This window comes from Pogoniulus pusillus, chromosome 4, assembly GCF_015220805.1.
Source record: "Pogoniulus pusillus isolate bPogPus1 chromosome 4, bPogPus1.pri, whole genome shotgun sequence".
NCBI lineage: Eukaryota > Metazoa > Chordata > Aves > Piciformes > Lybiidae > Pogoniulus > Pogoniulus pusillus.
The window spans coordinates 48,587,845-48,609,817 of NC_087267.1; the positions used below are offsets into that span (position 1 = coordinate 48,587,845).

A 21,973-nucleotide genomic window follows, 5' to 3' on the forward strand; every position below is an offset into this window, starting at 1 on the left:
CCACTCAGCTGCAGTTTTTCTAGATACAGGTGAAAGTCAACTTCCAGCCCAGACACTGGTTTGAGAAAGGACAGTACCTGCAAGAGAACTGGGAGGCAAGCTCAGAGCTCCTGCATCCTGGTTTGGTGTCTCCATCCTACCTCTTCAGACATGCCTTGGCTGTAGGTTACTTGCAGAGAGTAGTCCAAAGCAGTGTCAGAGGACTCTCTTGGCTTGGCAGTGGTGAGGAAATCCTGAATTGAGGCTGCTTCATTACTTTCAGCCTACTCCTCCAGGCTCGAGCAGACGCTGAGTAAGCGCAAGGCTTTGGCAGAAGGGGATGAGAAGAGAGGGTGTCTCGGTGGGAGCTGCTCTTCCTTCGCTTGCTGCAAGTCCCAGCTTCATTGTCTTTGTAATTTGTTTCAGTTTTATTAATGGCAAGACAGCTGCTTCTGAGCCATACTCTGCACTTTGCTTCCTCTCATTTCATTTTGTTTCTCCACCATGGTGACTTGAGAGAGAAAAGGAAAAAGCCCCACAAAAGAACTTCATGGCACATCAATATTTGGCTCAACTGATTGTCTTGCATGATGATTCGCTGTCAAAATAGTGCTGCAGTAACATTTGACATGCCACGCTGGAAGAGCTGAACCGCTACAATGTGCTGTTTCCATCTGTGAGATTGTGAGAGGATTTAAACGAGCAGATCTTTTGACACGATTCCGCATAGCGAGTTGGGTGCATTGTGCTACTCTATAGCACAGACTCGCTGCTAAATGGGCTGTTTGACGTGACGCCTGATGAAGGTTTAGAGGTGTCACGCAGAAGTACTTTACAGCCTTTGTGATGCAAATGGCAAGGATGCCTCCTGGAAAATGCTGGGGCAGTGCAGAAACCGTTAGACCAAAGGTATCCCTCTGCACAGCCATGCCGTATAGCCCAGGTCAAGTTCTGGTCGTTGCTAATAACTGTGATTAAGTCCAGGCAATGGCTTTGTAATAGCCAGAAAGTCCTTTATTCCAGCGACATTAGAACAACAGGTGCTGCTTTGCCGAGCAGCTGCTGGGAAGCAATATGCAATTAAGAGCAAGCGATGGCACTGAGCGCTGAGCTCTTGCGCTTCTCACACGGCTTTCAAAGCTCTCCTGTTATCTGGCCACCAGGCAGGGCGATTTGCATAGCTGTGTCACTGCATTTGCGGAAGGATAGCTGCAACCCATCCAGTTGCAAGCACAGGGAGGCGGGAAGCGGTGAAATTGGGTCATTGTAGACTCGCAGCACTGGTGGCAAAAGGTATTAAAAGATGTTTTTAATAAGTAATGAACAAACTATGCTAGATGGACAATGTGACTGCCGACTGCAAAGAGTGTCCTGTGTCATCCCACCTCTAGTAGTAAAGCCTCCATTTTCAAGTCACAGAGCCTCATAAGCGCCTTTGGCACCAAAGCATTTCCTGCCTCACGTTCGGTTTCCGTGATGCTTATCCCGAGCTGAGGAATCCTTCTCATCTCTCACTGCCATTGCAGGATGCCTCTGCCACCTCGATTACCTTGCTTCGCAGGGGTCTCGTCTGGGTTTGGAAGGGCCCCTCCCCAGCATGAGTGCAGCTCTCCTCTGCGCCTTTACATCAGAGAGGGAGAAACTGCTTTTGCCGCAGGGTGTGTGTTTTGAAGGCATGTCTTTGTAGGCCACGGACCTGCTTATGGCCTTGACAGATTCCAGAACCAGATTCCTAGTTAAATGAGAATGAGCAGCATGGCAGTTTGCATAGAACACCATGGGTGCAATGAGCACAGCACTAACAGCACAGCAAGGCAGCCAAAAAGTCATCAAATGTTTATGCAACAAAGTGTTGCACACTATACCTTCTGGAAGGGTTTTGACTCCATCCCAGATGCTGTGACCAGATTTGTCAGGCAGGATTTGCTCTTCATGAAGCCACATTGGTTGTCACCCATCACCTCCTTTGCCTTAGCAGAGTCTTCAGGAAGATCTGCTCCATTATCTTGACAGGCACTGTCAGGTGAAACTGACTGGCTTGTAGTTTTCCAGATCTTTCTTGTCCCCCTGTTTGAAAATGGGGTTTATGTTTCCCCCCTTCCAGTCGGTGGGAACTTCAGACCTCCCAAATGCGGTGGGAAGTGGCTTTGCAACATCACCTGCTAGTTCACCGGGGTTCTGCAGATGCTTCTCATCGGGTCCCATGGACTTGCACACCTTCAGGTTCATTAGATGGTCTTGAGCCTGGTCACAGCGGGCAGATCTTCATTCTCTCAGTCCCTGTCCTTGCCTTCTGCAACTTGGATGGTGTGGTTAGAGCCCTGACCATTACAGACCAGGGCAAAAAAGCCATCGAGTAGCCCTGCCTTCTCCATGGCCTCTGTGAGCAGGTCCCCTGTTTCCTCCCAGAGAGGGCCCACACTTGCCCTGTTCTTCCTTTTGTCACTGGATAATGGAAGGTCTCTCACTGTTGGTGAATTCACTGACCAGCTGAGGCAGAGAGAGGACAACTTGGCACATTGTGCCCTAGTCTCTGCCATAAAAACTCAGGCTACAGAGAGAAAAGATGGCATTAAAGATATCATGAAAGACCTGAAGGAGGAACTTAAAACCTCCATATCCAATCTGGCACAGGTTATCATCCCTTCATCTTCTGAGTGGGTGCATTTCTCTGCCATCAGCAGCAGACACCCACCCCCTGCAAGGCAATTCCTGAGTCTGGTCTGGGTGATTTCATAAGTGTGGGGGCATGGGTAACTCCCAAACCATCACACCTGGTTTTACTGAGCATGAAGGCAGAGAGTTTTAATCTCTGTATCAAGAGGTCTGTACCAAGAACTACGTCTAAGTCTTCTCTTTTACTTGTGTCTAAGACCATTGCTTCTTTATCCACTGGGGTGCCTGGAGAACTAAACTGCTGGCCAGAGTAAGAGTTACCTTTGCACATAATTGGTGATGATACAGGATCACAGAGTGGTAGGGGCTGGGAGGGACCTATAAAATCCTCTAGTCCAACACTGCTGCTGAACCAGGAGCATTTAGATCAGGTTGAACAGGAGCACGTCCTGGCGGATTTGAAAGTCTACAGAGACTCTGCAGCCTCTCTGGGCAGCTTGTTCCAGTGTTCTGGCACCCTCAAAGTAAATTATGTTCTTCCTTAAGTTCAAATGTTGGCTACCTTGAAAGGCTGCCAGTGTAACAGGTGGCTGTGGATAGTCTCTAATTCAGGGTTGCTGTTAAGATGCTATTGGCTGGTTATATTGTTTTTTAAGGATTAGCAGATGATAAACAGATACTGCAAGTACCTGTCAGATTTGAGAAACCTTGGTTAAAATGGTAATCACAAAGCCATGCAACCCATTTACCTCCTGTATGCTGATAATCTAACTGTCTGTAGGGCAGTTAATAGCTTCTCTAAATGCAAAAGGGGAATGTTTCTGTCTTAGTTGACTTCTAACTGTATGTGTGAAACTGCCAGACCCCACTGAGACCCAAAGCCCTCGATGGTTCAGCAAACTGCACGCACGTTTCTGGCCTCCTACCTTGACTTCTGGTCACGGCATAGTAAGTCTCTTCCCATTTCTTTCCCTGGCTTTACGTAGAATTAGGGCATGCAAAGGAATGGAACATAGAAATCATGTACAGAAGTTACCTCAAGCCTGTTTGGCATTAAACACCACCACTGAAACTTCAGCTGGGTTTCGGCGGTGCTCTGTTGGGGTGGAGGTTCTGTTTTCAGTGGAGCTCCCCCAGACAGAGACATGCTGCTTCAGCGTCCAGCCAGCTTTGCCTGAACTAGACTTCACCCTGCAGAGCTTGATGCTGCTTTTCCATCACCTTCCTCCCCAGTCTGTGAACTGCTACAGGCCATAGGAATCCTTGAAATGAGTCAGAAGGAGCTCAGCTTTAAAAAGTGCTTCATCTGTGCAGCAGCTGGAGGTCGTGCTTGGCCCTTCCACCAGGCGCCACAGCAAGATTGGGTTTTGCAAGGGAGCGCCCCTAACAGCTTCACCTGCTCGCCTGGGCTCTTGCCATGCTCCCACTGACAGTTCCCCAAGACTTCCAACACACAGCACCACGACTGGCTGGGAAAAGCAGCATCTCGTTCACTGAGCTGAGTTGCTAGATGGATTTTGGCCTTTCTGCCTCACTTTCCTGTTTGTGACACTGGGATAATGATGCTTGTCTCAAATCACTGCTGTGCACAATTAGATGGTCGTGTTCAAACTGCAGGGACCCACGGGTGATATGGTAAGAGGAGTTCTGTAGCCAGCTGGGAGACACAGGTTTCTTGGCTTTGTTTCTTCCCCAAGGTGACACTGAGGGTGGCTTGTGAGCTGTATTTGTAGTCGAGTCTTATGGCAATGTTTCTTAACTTCCAGGTTTCCCTTTGAGTCCTGGTATGCAGAAACTTGACTGATAGCCATGACTTCTGCTCCTCTCTGATTCACTCGTGCATCAGGAGCTGCAGCCTGCTCTTGTAACATGAAGGGGTTAAGTTTTACTTGAAAAACCCAAGCATGAATGCAAAGTTAGAGTCCAATCTTGAACACAGGTGACCCTGCATCTGAACGATTGTGGAGCTCCTCTTTCAGCTAGCAAAATATCTTCTGTGTGGTAAGGACCCAGCATGCATCTACCTTGTGCTTTGTTCGCACTCTTGGTATAATTAGATGACTCTGCTCTGATCGCTCATCCAGGTGATCAGATCAGGGATGGTAGCTGATAAACCGTGAGACATCAGTGGAATTAAGTTAAACTGCTGGAGACAAAGGAGCTCTGAACCCCCTCCCTGGCTGCCAGATCAGAGAAGGATTTAACAGCTTGAGCAGAAATGGCTCTATTGAAAGAGAAGCAGTGCAGTTACATTGATGCTTAGCTAGAAAGCTGGAGTTGTCTATTCTTAAACATCTGTTGAGCCTTAATTACTCCCCTTTTCTCACCCTGAAGTGTTCCATTTTCCAGAGAAAAGAGCAAGTTAGACAAAGCATTTTTGCAAGTGAAGCCTCCTCCTAGAACACTTCTGTCATTTCAGGCCATTATTCAAAACAGGCTGATTATGATTGCTTCTTGGAGCCCACGGAGGTGAAGTATTAAGCCATCTCTACTTGCTTCTTGCTACTGGCCTGTGAGACACTTGGGCTACATTCATCGGCTATTTCTGTGTTTTACTCAGAGGTCCCTTTAGTCAGTCAAGATGCTTACATCTTCATGCACAGACTTATGTATTACCATTACATGAGTCAGAGATGACTGCTGAGGAACTCTGGACCTAAATTTGATTAATTTGATGTTTTTTCCTTTTTCTAGTGCTTATAATATAAAGGGATTAGAGTAGAGCCATGAAGAGGTCAAAGGAGTAGCTACACCATGAGTAGCCTTGCATATGCCAGCTTTAAACCAGTCATGGACCTCAGAAGAGGATGCAAAAAGCCCATCTGGACCTCAAGTGAGTACTAGCAGTGTCAGCTTGTGATGGAGGTCATAAACATGTCCAGCATTACCTTGTGTTAGAGTTACCTAACCACTCTGATAGCTGCTTAAGTAATTTGAAATGTGCCGTGCACGTGTGCTGAAGAAACACAAACACAAACCGTGTAGCTTGTACTACAGACTCTTAAATCAGGGCCTCTGGGATGATGCCTTACTACCATGCTGGACGCTTGAAAATCCCAGCTCAAGCCTCTCCCTGGCACAAGTCGATGTAGCCATGCTAACAGTAGATATAAGGCTATTCCCCCCCCCGAAGAATCCAGCTCACAACATGCAGGAATGTTAACGTGCACAATATTACTTTGAATCTTATTTGGGAGCAAACCTGTAGTCTGAGCTCTTGGGGCACGTGGGACTTTTCACCTTTGTTCTGAAACCCCTTACAGAAGCGTGGGACAGGTAACTGGAGACTGGGCAAGGGGGAATGGCCTCAGGCTGAGGCTGGGGAGGTTTAGATTGAACATTAGGAAGTTTTTCACAAAGAGAGTGATCAGGGAGTGGAATGAGCTGCCAGGGAGGTGGTGCAGTCACCCACCCTGGACGTGTTTAAGGGTCATTTGGATGTGGTGCTTGGGGCTATGGTTTAAGGTGAATCTTGCAGATGAGGGTTACAGGTTGGACTCGGTGATCCTGAGGGGCTTTGCCAGCCTGGATGGAGCTGTGATTCTGTGAATGCATCCAGGCAGGTTTTGAAAGTCTCCAGAGAAGGAGCCTCCACAAGCTCCTGGGCAATCTCTTCCAGTGCTCTGTCACCCTCACTGGAGGGCTGATGAAAAGCCAATGCCTGTTTTGCCTTTTCTTTCTATTTTTAAAACCAAGCAGCCACCTTTTGCCCTCCAAGTCTGCCACAGCCATTTAATGGATTAATGGTTGTGGTATCAGGGCAAACAGGCATTGCCCTGGCTGGGTGGAGTTTGGGGATAGTGATGTCCAAACCAGCTTCAGTCCCGTGTTGGAGTGAGGTTAAATGTGAAGCCAATGGCATCCTGGGCTGGCTCAGGAGCAGTGTGGCCAGCAGGACAAGAGAGGTTCTTCTACCCCTGTGCTCAGCATTGCTCAGGCCACCCCTGGAGTGCTGTGTCCAGTTCTGGGCTCTTCCATTGCAGAGAGATGTTGCAGTACTGGAAGGTGTCCACAGGAGGGCGACAAAGCTGGGGAGGGGCCTGGAGCAGAGCCCTGTGAGGAGAGGCTGAGGGAGCTGGGGGTGTGCAGCCTGCAGCAGAGGAGGCTCAGGGCAGAGCTCATTGCTGCCTGCAGCTGCCTGCAGGGAGGCTGTAGCCAGGTGGGGTTGGGCTCTGCTGCCAGGCACCCAGCAGCAGCAGAAGGGGACACAGCCTGAAGCTGTGCCAGGGGAGGTCTAGGCTGGATGTTGTTAGGAAGTTGTTGTCAGAGAGAGTGATTGGCATTGGAATGGGCTGCCCAGGGAGGTGGTGGAGTGGCCGTGCCTGGAGGAGTTGAAGCCAAGCCTGGCTGGGGCACTTAGTGCCATGGTCTGGGTGACTGGCCAGGGCTGGGTGCTAGGTTGGACTGGATGAGCTTGGAGATCTGTTTGTACCTGGTTGATTCTATGAATATTGTGGCAGAAAAGATGTATGGCATGACCTGAGTGGACAGAGGAATCCTCACGAAGCTGCCCTGGAGAGAAGTGAGCAGGACTGTGTGTAAGACGTTGCCAGGCTAATGTGTTTGTTAATACAAAGGGAGTGGTGTCATGTACTCTGTGTAGTGCACTGATTAACTGAGAAGCACTGGAAAATAGAGCAGCTCACAAACCAGAGCACTGGGGTTTTGTGAAGTTCTCACTTGGTTGCTAGTTCAAATTCAATGCCCTGTTATGAGCTAAAGACAGGACAGAGGCTGCCCACCTAAGAACATATTTTTTGCAAATATCTTTAAAAGATCAGCATCATCTTTCTCAGCTTCATCTTCCTCAGCAGAGTCACAATCAGTGAAATAAGGCAACAGTGCCAAGCTTTCTTTTAAAAGGAAAGGTTTTGTTCGTGTTGGCACGCTCATTATAAACACACACTGGCTTCAAAACACTACTTGGGCTGGGAGAAATTAAAACAGCTTTGTTTCCAAAATAAGATATGAAGCATTTGCACTTAATCACAGTTACAAATGATTCTAATTGCTTTTAATAGCAATTCAGCTACTGCAGGAGTCTCTGCCTCAGGCAGCTGCTCTGCTTCCTTACCTAGCCGTGTCCGGTAACTGCCCCCCCTTCTACTGGCCTGATGGTCACACACCAGGTCCCACACTCCAACCAGTAAGCCTAAAGGATCAGACTCTTACACAGCAACTCCACCACTTCTCCTCTGCTGCAGAAGAGCTGTGAGGTTTGGTTTGTTGGTTGGTTTTAGAGGGCTTTTAGGTTTTGCTCTTGCTTGTTTGGTTTGGTTCTCCTGTATTTGCTACGCTTCAAGCACACAATAACGTTCTTGGAGGTACCACACTCTAGGACTTCAGGGTGCCTTCTCCTTTCATAGGCAGCAGAGCTGCTGTTTCAGAATTTGCTCTTGTTGGCTTGGTGTTGTGCACCAGTATCCTAACACAAATCAATATCAGTTGCTGCCTTTATTGAGGTTCTCTGACTGGAGGATTACTGAGGTAACATAATGATTTTCCAACATGACCTCATACTGGTGTTATTTCATGCCCAAATCTGGGATGTTTTCCTTCAGGTGAGTTGAAGTTTGGTGTGTTGTTTTTTTTTTTCTGTCTATAATTACTTTATTGGAGGATTTCATAATCTCAGGATAATCTTTTTCTACTAGAAAGATGAGAATTGAATGTTCTGCTGCTCCAAGAAGTGTACTAGTCCTTAAGTTCAGTGTGTGTTTACGTGTGTGTGCATATACATATATCATTTAGTATTGTCAGAACCAGCCACTTCCACTGGTTGTGATCTGGTCAGTGGCAGGCTGAAACCCCAAGAACAATCAGGCTTGGAGCTACATGGAAGTTTCTAAATCCATCTAAGGGATCTTTCCATTGACCTCTAAGAGTGTTTCTATATGGTTTCAGGTGTAAGAGAAAGTTCTGGGTTTCTGTCGGGATAAGGGTCCTGGACAGGCTGCAGAGCCTGCACAAGCCAAGATCATGAGGTTCAACAAGACCAAGTGCAAGGTCCTGCAGCTGGGTCGAGGCAATCCCAAGCACCAATCCAGGCTGGGCAGTGAGTGGCTGGAGAGCAGCCCTGAGGAGAGGGAGTTGGAGGATGCTGCTGGAGGAGAAGCTCAACAGGAGCCAGCAGTGTGCACTTGCAGCCCAGAAAGCCAAGCAGAGCCTGGGCTGCAGCAGCAACAGTGTGGCCAGCAGGGCCAGGGAGGGGGTTCTCTCTGTCTCCCTGAGCAGCCCATTCCAATGCAAATCACTCTCTCTGCCAACAACTTCCTCCTAACATCCAGCCTAGACCTGCCCTGTCACAGCTTGAGGCTGTGTCCCCTTCTTCTGTTGAGGCTTGCCTGGCAGCAGAGCCCAACCCCAGCTGGCTACAGCCTCCCTGCAGGGAGTTGTAGACAGCAATGAGGTCTGCCCTGAGCCTTCTCCTCTTAGAGAGAAGAATGATGTGGGGGACCTTGTCAAAGGCCTTACAGAAGTCTAGATAGACAACATGGTTTGGATGGGCATATCTGACAGAATATTGTCTTTGGCTTGCTTGAAGTTTGTTTTCTGTTGGTTTTACAGTGTATGATGGAACTTCTGTGCTTAAAGTTTCCATCTGAGACATGAAAGGAAGATAGCTTAAGATTGTTGATGTTTATGTAGATCTGGAGAGGTGAATAAACATTGCTGTGCTTCCTGTTAACTACTAAGCCATCAAATAGTGGCTGATAATTTACTGAACTCAGTGACCTCTCCCTTTTTGCTGCAGTTTGAAACACTTGGAGATTCAGGTTCCTGGTCTGTTATTATCCCTGTAGTATCTACTGGTGTGTTCAGCAGAAAATCTCGCACTGTGTACAGATTCTCCATGTTCATAAATGCCTGGCTAATTGCTTATTATCATATTGAAGAGCTGCACATTACAGAGCAGATGCCAGCAATTCCAAAGGCTGGATGAAGCTCGGGTACCTCCTTCCGTCTGCTCAGTACAGCAGCTATGAGAACAAGAGGCACCGAGGAGCCCTGGGAAGTACAAAGCCAGGCACAGCCTTCTTAAAAATCAGGAGAGTCAGCAGTAAATGTTAAATATGCTGTTGGAGACTAAAGATTTCCCTCCTTTAATCTCCTGGCAGTAAAGGGTACATCATATGGAATAGATACAGGAAGCATGCTTTTCATCTGCTAACAAATGCTGGGGTAATGACTGAGGCTTTTTTGTTCACTCTCTGCTGCTTTGTCATTTCTGCATTCTGGTCTTCTCGCCTTTACCTGTAGAGAGTGAATGTGCATTGGATCAGTGCTATTCAGAGCAGCTTTGAGAAGCTACCTTCTCCACCCTGTGTCTCTGTTACTAGTTATTAAAGTCTCGAGAGTGCTTTACCAAACACTGCATCTCATATAAGCAGCTCTTGTTTGTCCCAAACCTGCACTGTAAAATGCCCTGGGTCCGGAAACTAATCCAAGATGAAAATAACATTGCAAAAATCTGACTTCTTCTTTAGTAGGAGTGGCTCCTTGGTTGGTTTCAGAGTGTGGGTAGATCTGCCTCTAGTACTCAAGAGAAGGGCAGCTTTAACCAGTGTCACTAAGAGGAAAGGATGCAGAGCCACACTCTTACTGACATGTTCAAAGTAACACATAAGAACAGATACATGTCTTTTTCTTCTCCATAATAACCATGGTGCCTCTGGAATTACTTCTCACAGCTTCAAGGTCTATAAACTGTTCCACCCCAATGAACAGGTTTAGGCAGTTTCTCATGGGAAGCATCTACAAGGTTAAGGCCTGAGAGGCTCTTATATCTCCCAGTACCTTCAGATACTTTGGTGTTTAGTGTACTGAGAGTGCTGAGATGAATGCTGCATGGTGGTGGTGATTTGTTGCTTGGAAGTTACCCAAGCTGTTATTGCTCATTTATTTCATACCAGCACAGCCTGATCCTCCAGACTTGCTACTCTGTCTTCTTAGGCAATAATCCTACTGGGCCAAATCTTAGCAGGTAGCAAATGGCACCTCTCTGCTGAACCAGCTGAAATTAGGAGGGAGGGTGGAGAAGCAGAGGACAGCAAATCGGAGCTGGAGCAGCACAGGTCAGCCTCAGTCAAACCTCATCGTCCCTTGGGATGAGGCTGATGCAAAGAGCGGCAGAAGTGGTGCGCAGGTTTCTTGTCTCGGCATTTCCGCCTACGTTTTGGGTCACTCGCCTGCCATTCTGCTGTGCATTTGAGTAGCCCATGTTCATAGCTGGAAGTGTTTGCCTACAGACAGCAGAAACTCCCCAGCTCCAACAGCTGCCTCTGACCACGAGGGGAAGCTTGGCTTTCCTGAGTTCCCTGGGTCACTTCCATCAGTCACTTCAGCTAATGTGGAACTGGCAAATGTTAGGTGAATAAAAATACCTCCGATTCCGGAGCTCTGGGAGGGTTCTGCCTGCTTGCAGAAACAAAGTGCTCTTTTTCATCTTTTAAAATTGCTCTTTTGGGCTTCAAAGAGAAGGGAGATTGAGCAAATACCATGTAGAGTACAGTCTCAAGTTGTGCCAGGGTAGGTATAGGCTGGATATTGGGAAGAAGTTCTTCACAGAGAGAGTGATTGGCATTGGAATGGGCTGCCCAGGGAGGTGGTGGAGGCACCGTCCCTGGGGGTCTTCAAGAAAAGACTGGCTGAGGCACTTAGTGCCATGGTCTAGTTGACTGGATAGGGCTGGGTGCTAGGTTGGACTGGATGATCTTGGAGGTCTCTTCCAACCTGGTTGATTCTATGATTCTAGAGTAGGTGTGGTATTAGTAATACTAGAATCCCTTCCACTCTGACTCCCAAGTTTCCTCTGTGGCACTGTCCTACTGCAGTAAATTGGCTCAAGTTGTGCATTCTTCTGGTTTCTAATGTGTGTGTGGCACCATTGCCAACAGTAACACTAGTCAGGTGTTGATGTGCAGGGCATATCTCTGCTTTTCTTCCCTGCCTTCATGAACCTGAGAGCATTGTAACTCCGACAGCTGAGCCAAAATCACATTGGAACAGACACTGCAGTGAGTGAGATGGTATTCATCAGGGCAAAAGGTGATCACAATACAGGCAAATATTCCGAATGCTGGGAAGAGCTGTGAGGCTGCAGCCCAGACCACTGCAGCACAAAGTGTGGTTGCCACCTCTTGAAAGCAAAGGGACAGACAGATCTGCTCTGAGAGGATCAGGTTGTCGTCTTTGCCTTTCCTGCAGTGGTTTGGACAGCACTCACCCAGTTTATTTATGAATTAATGTTATGGGGTTTGGTTTTTTTAACAGGTTAAGTATTTCTTATTTTTTCATTCAGCTATGGTATTTATAACCATGTGTCTGCAGTTTTTCTAGTCTCATTTTACAGGGTAAGATGTTCAGGAGAGGAGGTATTGAATGCTTAGAATAGAATCAAATCCAATCCTCCAAGTTGGAGGAGATGCCCCATCTTAGCACCTAGGGTATCACTAGAATGGAATCAACTAGGATGGAAGAGATGCCCCATCTTAGCATCTGGGGTGTCACTGGAATGGAATCAGCCAGGTTGGAAGAGATGCCCCATCTTAGCATCTAGGGTATCACTATAATGGAATCAGCCAGGTTGGAAGAGATGCCCCATCTTAGCATCTGAGGTGTCACTAGATCAACTGTCTGAAAGTGTCAAAGTGTTTCTGGTCTGACAGAGAGATTTTTGAAGGAAATAGCTGGGATGCTTTCACCTGTGTTCAGGAGGACGGGGAAGAAAGATACTCTGGAACTTCAGAGTGCTCTTTGCTAGACAGAGGGTGGTTAAACTAATGTTACTGAGATTTTTTCTTTGCTTGCTTGCTTGTTGTGTCCCATGCTAAGGCTGAAATCATAAGGCAAAAGACTAGCGTAGAAGCGTAAGGAGATGCCTCTAGAGTGGAAGGCTGGGCTGGCCAGAGCAAGCCATCTAGTGGCCACTGCCTGCGTTTCTCCTCCTCGCCCTGCGCTCAGCCTTGCGGGCAGCTCTCCGAAATTTCCAGGCTTCCTACAGGCAACAGGGCTGTAGCTGTACTGCCCTGAGCAAAGGTGGAGGATGGAGAGAGCTGGTATAGGACAAGTAACGTGAAATAGGACAAGTAAAGTGAAAGCAAAGTGGTGGTGAATGGTGCCACATCCAGCTGGCAGCTGTCACTAGTGGTGTGCTCCAGGGATCAGTGCTGGGCACAGTCCTGTTCAGTATCTTTATTGATGATCTGGAGCAGGGGATTGAGTCCAGCATCAGTGAGTTTGCAGATGACATCAAGCTAGGAGCAGCTGTGGAGCTGCTGGAGGGTAGGAGAGTCCTGCAGAGGGACCTGGCCAGGCTGGTCTGGCCTGGCTGGTGAAACTGAGGTGGAAATGAAAGGGGTGCCACCTGGTGCCACCCTGTTCCCTGTCAGCTCCAGGAGCTGCTCAGCCATGTCCAGTTTGCAGTGTAAGCGTTCCCCAGTTGTCTTGACAAGGTCCACAAAAGGCAGTGACTGCAGGCTAGCTGGATCCCCAGCCACGTCCTCACCTCAGGTGGGATAGATTTTGTTAGGATGGCAGCTGTTTGACAACAGGGAAAGGGGCCTGGTCCCAGCCTACCCGAAATCTTCAGCAGGATTAAGATTAAGCCCACAAATCCTGACTCTGCAAAGGTTTAAGCTTGTGCATAACTTTACATACATGAATAGTCTCACTGAGGTCAAACACACTAAAACAGTGCACAAAGGACAAATTAAAGCAATGCACTTGCTGAAGTCTTGGCAGTGTTTGAGTCAGAATGAACTGGGGGGAGGGGAAGAAAAGAGGAAAGAAAACAAGCTCTGACTTGTTGAGAGCCATTAGGGTGTTATTTCAGAAACCTAGGCAGTGACAGTGGTGTTGACATGTACCAAGCAAAGCCTAACTGAATGGGAGCGTTTGCTCATCCATGTCATGGGTGGATTTGGGTCAGTGTGGGATCCTGTGTGGCTTCAAAGGTTTGGCTTTTCTATTCTGCTTGGAAAAGCACCCGACAGTGTTAGTTTTGCAGCCTGATCCTGGAGGGATTAGGAGGTGTTTTTACTGTAGAGGCTGCAGGATTGGGATTGCAGGCCCATACTGAAGGAAGAACCCTGTGTGACAGGCTGAAAAAAGGGGCTGCAATACTGCAAGGGCTGTGGAGAAGCTGATGCCTTTCCAAAACAAGGCTAGGAGAAGGTAAATAAATTACTACAGGGACAGAATGAGCCCTGTGCTAAACCAAGCTTCAAGCTGAGGTGTGAAGGTGATGCATGCTAGTGCCTGACAAGATGTTGCTGCTTGCCTGTCCTATCTTCTCCTCCTCTGCCTTCAGCCCCAGGTTTTGGTCCCTCTGCTTCTCTGCTGGGGACTGGGTGAGGCACTTAGTGCCATGGGTTAGTTAATTAGAAGGTGTTAGGTGATAGGTTGGACTCAATGATCTTGAGGGTCTTTCCCAGCCTGGTTAATTCTGTGAGTCTGGACGGGAAGCCAGTGCTTCCCCACTCCTCTCCAGGCTGCTCTAGTGAGAGCAGCAGCCTCGGTTAGCACTCCTTTCACCCCATCCTTTCCCAGTGTTCAGGCAGCACGAGCTTCCCTCTGACACAAGGTGTTTCTGGGGAAGGAGCCTGCCTGCCTGTTCTGCTTTTGATTCCAGCCCTGGCTCCATGCACTGGGGCTTTCAGAGCAACAGATCATCACTGCTTGGGTAAAGAAATGCAGGGTATAGGGAGAAGCTGCCCTGTGCTAGCAGCTGGCAGAGCTTGTGTGCCAATGGAAACCTCAAAATGGGGTCTAAGCAGGAGACAAATGGTGCATGGGCACTGGGTCAGCTCTGTATCCATAACCTGCAATCATGAATCCTTATGCTTAAAAAGTCCTCTGTGCTTCATCAAGCACTACCAAAATGTGCTTACTTAGGAAAGACAACACTTTGCCAGACACAGTGTATGCACGAACACACTGGTGGCAAGCTCTCCCCAGGAGCTGGGTCTCAGTGAAGATAGAAATGTATTGGAACAGACTCCCCAGGGAGGAAGTTGAATTGTCAACCCTGGAGGTGTTAAAAACCATGTACACAGGGAACTCTGGGACATGGCTTAGTGGGCACAGAGAGAGTGGTGGGCATTGGAATGGGCTGCCCAGGGAGGTGGTGGAGTGGTGGGTCCCTGGAGGTGTTGAAGCCAAGCCTGGCTGGGGCACTTAGTGCCATGGTCTGGTTGATTGGATAGGGCTGGGTGCTAGGTTGGGTTGGGTGATCTTGGAGGTCTCTTCCAACCTGGTTGATTCTATGATTGGGTTGATGATCTCAGAGGCCTTTTCTAAGCTTAACAATCTATGGTTCTATGATTTTAAGGATGGGGAGCTCTTATACTCAGCCCCAGAGGAGCTTTGAGAGAGGAAACAAATCTTGCCAAAAAAAGAGGTGGTGATATTCTTGTAGTGTGAGTTTACTGGAAACAGCAGTCTCACAGATGGGGAATTGGGTGGGACAGGCAAGCCTTAGGTTTGGGAAGCCAGAGATTGCCTTGTGGTAGGAACCTCACACAGAAAGTAAAAGAGCTTCTCCTTTGGACTGGGGTCCTGGAGAGGCAATGTGTAGTTCCTGTCCCAGGAGCAACCCTGGCTGTTTAAGCAGCATGAACCAGAACTGAAAGGGATAGAAGATGGGATGCTTTCAGTGTCCATACCAGCCATCAGATCAAGAAGCAACTCTTGGAGAAATAAAAGCCCCAAAAAAACCATTGCCTAGGCCAAGAGGTCCTGGGCCACTCTGGACAAACTGGCTACTGTCCAAGGAGCCATAGCTGAAACTGGTTATGTGCATCACAGTGAGGGGAGAAGAGAAGCATAATTCAGATGGTGAGACCTGATTACCACTCTGCAGGAGACTAAAGGCTTCTGCCATTCTCTTTGTGTAAGAACAAGAGGCTGAACAGTAGTTTCTGCTTACAGCACCATCATACAAAAGCCTGTGGGGGCCAGGGCTCTGAGGAGTGGGAATGATTTATTGAGACGTCCAGGTCTAACTGTAATCAGAAGGATACTCATCTCCTCCATGGCATTCCTCAACAGGAGGTCCCAAAAGGGAACACCTGGCTCCTGTTAAGGTGAAATGGCTTTCTTCCAATCACCCCTCCAGCACAGAGAGCCCTCTGCACTGGGCTGCCTCTGCCCAGTGGTCTGCTCTCTGGTGAGGGGCAGAAAACCATCTCCATTCAGCTCCAAGAGCTAGCATTTTTAATGGCAGCTTTGGAAAGAATTTGTGAAGATTTGGGGTTTTTTTTGGTTGTTTGGTTTTCTTTGTGGTTGTTGGGTGGGGTTTTTGTTTGCTGAGTTTGTATTGATCATTCATTTATTTGTTTGTTAAGAGGAGACCATGTCTGTGAGGAAGTTCTGCTTCCTCCTTTCTAGTTGTGTGTATTTGCAAGTGCTCCCCACGCAGGCATAAAAATGCCTACTCTAATAATCACAACTGCTCAGTGGCTTCAGAATCAGTCTTGTAAATCTCTCCTTAGGCACAGAAAGAATCGTTAGAAAATGCAAAGCATTGTTTTGTGGCAGATGAGCATTCACTCTTCATTTGCTGTAGGACACTTTTGAACTACTAAATGCTATGAGACGTTTTAGAGGAGAAAAAAAACCACCAAGCCCCCCCAAAACAACCACCAACTGAAAAAAACAACCCCAAAAGAAACCCCTGCCAACTGTATGTGTTTATTTTATCTAGAAATGATTTGGGAGCAGCAGAAGTGTGAGCAGCTGGCAAACTTCGCCTTTTTTTATCCCCCCTTACGTTTCTAATAATGAACTCCAAGGATTTTTGCAACTTAAAAATACTCTGCTTAAACAGACTCTGCGTAGGCAAATTTAGACCTGTGCAGCAGTCCTGGAACACAGAAGTAATTATAGGGGAAGAAACAAAAGGAAAGCAAAGATAAATGAGATGTGGAGAGAAAGAATAATGGGACAAATAAAATGCCATTTAAGGGACGTACAGAAAGTTAACGGAGAGAACTCTACACAGCAAAGGGGTTTGCAGCCTTGTAGAGATGTACTGAGGAGTGAATAGTTTATAGTTATGCCTATAATGTTTGGTGTCTCTCAACTGTGAGATGAGGATGAGGAATTGACAAGACCACAAGGAAAAGGCCAGAGCCCAGTCTAGCCATCTCAGCCTGCCCCTGGGATCTGCTGTGCTGTAGCCTTTACCTTTGCTGTCCATGAGAAAAAATGAGTATCCTTGTAGTGACTAAGGTGGCAAATTCAGTGTTGCTCACATAGCTGAGGTGGCTCTGACGGAGAGTTTGGAAAGATGATTACCTGCTCTGTGTGTCCTGTGCCTGTCTAAGAGGTTGGTGAAAGCATGAGTCCAGTGGGGCAGTGAAATGCATTGGTCAAAGCAGGACAGGCCTGAGCATTGTTTTCAAGGCGTTTGCAGCGAGAATGCAGCAGTGGCAATCCCGTGTGGGGTCTGACCGGCACAACTGGGTGGATGATACTGCTGGCCAGCAAGCACGTATGAGATTCATGGCCCAGCTGCCTTCAGTTAAACTGTAGATGATTAAGAGTTAAGAAGAAGAAAGAAAGAAAAATATGAAGAAACCCCCCCCACAAACCCAAACCAAACCCAGCACCAGACAGACACACAAACCTTCCCCCAAACCCCCACAACAAACAAACAAACAAACAAAAGAAAAGGTCAGGCACAGCCTGGCTGGGGCACTTCATGCCTTGGTCTGGTTATTGGACAGGGCTGGGGGATAGGTTGGGCTGGGTGAGCTTGGAGGGCTCTGCCAATCTGCTTGATTCTATGATTCTGTGATTTTGGAGGCCACAGGTCTCCAAAAAAATCCTCCATTCAAAGGGCAGCCTCTAACTGGGGAGTGTATAACTTTTTCAACCCACTGGAGCTGTCTTAAGGGGAGGCTGATTTCATGACCTTCTTGAGCAATACATGACACAAAATCATAGGAATTACAGAATGCTAAGGGTTGGAAGGGACCCCTGGAAATCATTTAGCCCAACCTCCCTGCCAGAGGTTTGTCTAGAGTAGGTTGCACATGGCTGTCCAGGCAGAGTACAGATATGTTCTGTTGGTTATGAATGCTTAGTAGAAATAAGTAATGAGAGATGTCCTGAAGAGCTGTGCAAGAGAAAAGGGCCACTGCAAACAAACCCAAAGGTGTACTTTAGGATCCTGTTTCTAAGAGGCTTTGACTGGGCTCTACACTTCAGTGTATTTGAAGAGTCATGTTGTGCTCCCTCATTAGTGCAGTTGTGCAGATGAGTGAGTTTGTGCACCAAAACTACTGGGACTGAACTTTATAACCACATCTAATATCCCTCGAGTACACCAAGAACAAAAGGAGGTTATGAGGAGCCTACACCCTCAGTTGCAGCTCCAAGTGCCCTTGTGGCCAGCTCTCTCCAGAAGGACTGCTTACTCCAAGGCTGCTTTTTTTTTTTGCCTCCCTGGCAGTCTTTTGGCTTTTCTGGTCTAATCTATCATTTCTCTGTGTAACCATGCCTGAGCTTTCAGTGTGATGGGGTTGGTCTCTTCTCCCAGGCAAGCAGTGACAGGACAGGAGGACACAGTCTCAGGCTGCACCAGGGCAAGTTCAGGCTGGAGGTTAGCAGGAAGTTGTTGGCAGAGTGATTGGCATTGGAATGGGCTGCCCAGGGAGGTGGTGGACTGGCTGTGCCTGGAGGTGTTGAAGGCAAGCCTGGCTGGGGCACTTAGTGCCATGGTTTAGTTAATTAGAAGATGTTAGGTGATAGATTGGACTCGACAATCTCGAAGGTCTTTTCTAACCTGGTTAATTCTGTGATTCTGTGAACATTCCTGTCCCCTCATAGCTGAGGGGAATTGGAAGCAGGAGAGATGACAGAAGCAAAGGGAAGACAATGATGCTTCTCTGCATTGCCTCACTAGTGATCCCTAGAAAAGGCAAGGCTGGAATTCTACTGGCCCTGCTGCTTGTCCTTCACTCATGAGGTGTCTCTCAGGCTGTTGATTTTGCCTGAGTCCTCCCAGGTTTTCCTTTCAGAGTTGAGAATTTTTCCTATTATTGCAACTCAGACTTAGGTGTGCAGTTTCCACTTTAATGCCAACACTTCATGATGAAAAGTTGTCTTATGGATTCTCATGGAATTTGGCACACGTTTTGCAGCAGCACAGAGCAGTGAAGAAGTTATTCTTTACTTGCAAACTGGAGGAATAGGTTAATTGCCAGCTGTCAGTAATCTTAAGTGGAGTCTCCTCCTCTGGAGACTTTCAAAACCCATCTGGATGCATTCCTGTGCAACCCACTGTAGGCAGATCTGCTCTTGCAAGAGGTTTGGACTAGATAATCTCCAGGAATCCCTTCCAGCCCCTGCTGTTGTGTCATTCTGTGACAGCAGCATGCCAGAAGGGCAGATCCCATCAGATAATGTGGTGTTTCTCTTCTCTGCAGGTGCAAGTGCTGCCACCACTGTACAAACTTTCTCGGAGCAGGAAAGCTGTTAGAGCTGCAGTTCAACTAAGGACAGTTTCCCACACAAGAGGGAAGAAGGAGAGGTAAAAACAATTAGGACTGCACCCAAGTGGAACTGCCACGGCTCTTCCAGAGACCATGATGTCACTGAAGGCACTGAGGTTGGTGGTTTTAACTTTGCAAGCAATTCTGTGTTTAGTTTGTGTAGCTTCCAGTGAGAGCCTCCTCCTCTGGCACCTTTAATAGAAAGCCAGAGCACAGGGGTCTGCTGTTGCTTTAATGAGATGGAAAATATGTGAGTGTCTCTTATTCAACTGGTTGTTGCAACCCCTCTGCTCCAATTTGCTCCTGCCCTGTAACATTTAAAACTGTTTTACAAGCAGGAGGAAAAAAATCAACCTCAGCTTCTCACAGCACTCAGCTGAAGTAGGGAGATCCCTCAAAGTTGCACAAAAGAGAAGATGGGAATAACCCCACCCTAAAAGGCAAAGCAAACGGTCTGGGAAGCTGCTGATAAGCAAAGTGTTTTCACAAAGCCATGAGTGCTCTGAGTCACTCTACTCCTTTGAGTCCAGTGTTGGCCCTGTTGGCGTTGACAGGAGTTTTGGCAGTGGAGTGTGCAGGGCTGGATTGGGCCCTGCCCTTCCGCAGATGCTGTCTGAGCTCTCTTCTTTCTCTCCGGTGGTTCTGTTGTGTTTAGAATGCTCTGAAACCTTAACCAGTGTTGTGAGGAGTCCCCAGACAGGCTGCACACCCCCATCAGATGGCGCAAGGCTCTACCATCTTCCTTTGGAGGATGTCGCCTGGGGGCTTGGGGACAGCTGTTCACAACAGATGAATTAGGAATCCCTCATTCCCAACCTCTGGACACCTGGAAAGGTGCTTTCCACCTCCAGACTGAGAAATGTTCTTCTCTCACCACTGCTCCTGACTGTCCTGCTCATCCCTGGGTTTAGCACAGCCTTGTGTGAAGAGCAGCCTGTAGGACGCACAGGCTCGACAGCGAGTCTTTGCAATTTCCCTGATCTCCCTGCCAGCCTTTCCTTTTTACTGCTGCTTCCCTATGGTCTGACTGAAAAACAACCCAGCAAAAGAACAGCAATGGAGGTTGTGGAGAAAGTCTGGTTCCTAAACATGAAGCAAAGAGTCTGTTTAGGCAATGTTCACATTGGCAGTTGGCATTTAGCCCTTAACTGCATCAGCAATCTAGCAGTAAGGATGGGTGTGCTCAATATCAATGCTCTTTAAATCTTCCTCACCTTTCTCCACTAAAAGGCCTGCAAAAACACCTTTCAGAAAGCAGGTAAGCAAATACCAAACATCTCTGGCAGGCCTTTTCATTTCTGCTTAGTTACAGAAGGCGAAAGCCAAGCTCGTTCTAGCTGAAACAAAGTGTTTCTGGTAAGCACAGCTGAGACTGGCATATCCCGAATGCAGCCCTGAGCGTAGCCATTCTCACGGCACAGTTACCTTCCCAGGCCTTTGTTACCAGAAGGACAAAGTCTTCCCGTGTGGTCTCTCCTGTACTGTCACAAATGGTCCTTTTAAGTTTGACTGACAGCCGAATGCAGCATTGCTTTGGCTGTAGAGGAGGAAAAGTGTTTGCATAGGAAAATGGTGGTTTGTAGAAGATCTCTCAGTGGGAGAGCAGGGAACATTTTCAAATATAGAGTTTACTCATTGAAGAGTGATGTTGTGGCTGGAAAAGGAGGAAAGCTTGACTCTTTTCAGCTAAAAGAAGATCCTACCTTCTGTTCAGAAATAATTCTTCACTTAAACAGTGTTGTTAAGCACATTTTGAAAGATAAATAGGACAGGGAGACAAAATGTTTGGGGTTGACCTAAATACTTAGTTTGCAGGTAGCAGAAATGTAAAGTGCTATGCAGTTTGGGGTTGTCTTTCTGGACATAGTCTGATGAAAGCTCTCTGCAGATATTCAAAACCCACCTGGACGCCTTCCTGTGTGATCTGGTCTAGGAGATCCTGCTCTGGTGGGGGCGGTTGGACTGGGTGAGCTTTCGAGGTCCCTTCCAGCCCCTGACATCCTGTGACCCTGTGATTCTGTGACCCTGAGATTCTGTGAATAAGAGGTGTCCCTTTAGGGGAACACAGGGCAAGTTTTGACCTGGTTTTTGCTAAACAAAAGAGAAAGCGGCGTGGCTGGTGACAAGAGGATGGGGCCAGACTCTGTTCAGTGATGCCCAAGGCACAATGGGCACAAACTGGAATATAGGAAGTTCCATCTGAACGTAAGGAAAAACTGCTTTGAGTGTCAGAGCATTGGAGCGTGGTGCCCAGAGGGGCTGTGGAATCTCCTTGTCTAGAGTTACTCAGAACCCTTCTGGACACGATCCCATGCCATTTGCTGTAGGCAAACCTACTTTAGCAGGATTGTTGAATTAGATGAAGGAATTAAAGCTTAATCTCCATTATTTTGTTGCTGCTATTACCCATGAGGCCTTGAATTATCACAGCTCCCACCACAGAGATACAGGGGATACAGTGCTTCCTACACCATCCTGCTTTGCTTTCCTCTTGCCAAGTCTAATCTGGGATCTGTCTCTCTAGAGCATTCTGCCAGACCGGTGCCCCTTTGAGATTAATATATTTGAGTGAAATCTAAGGCAGTGCAAAACTTGTCTCTCTGTAGCACAGCAGCGTGTTTCTTCCTAACACTGACTTGCAGATAGGCTATCTTTTACAGAAGGCATTTGCTTCAGGGCAGTCTTTCCAGCAGCTTAAAATATTAAAACAGAATCAAGATGATCAATAGCAGACTTTTACTATTTGCCTTAGCATCTTATTTACTTACTGTCTCTAGTAAGAGACTTAGGGGGGATTCAGATTAAAAGGCATACAGACTAAAAATCACTGCTGAATTCTACCATGCTGAGTTTGATCTTGGCATACCAACAAACCCCAG

General features: G+C 47.5%; 1 long non-coding RNA gene across 1 annotated transcript in view; it reads left to right on the top strand.

Moving 5' to 3' along the window:
- The window catches only part of LOC135175031 (uncharacterized), a 52,966-nt gene extending 33,655 nt beyond the window's left edge, over nucleotides 1-19,311 (top strand). The window contains exons 2-5 of the long non-coding RNA XR_010302183.1: nucleotides 3,458-3,543; nucleotides 4,362-4,596; nucleotides 5,290-5,428; nucleotides 19,029-19,311. This is a non-coding gene — a long non-coding RNA (uncharacterized LOC135175031). The remainder of the gene's footprint in view (nucleotides 1-3,457; nucleotides 3,544-4,361; nucleotides 4,597-5,289; nucleotides 5,429-19,028) is intronic.
- The last annotated feature ends 2,662 nt before the right edge of the window (nucleotides 19,312-21,973 follow it).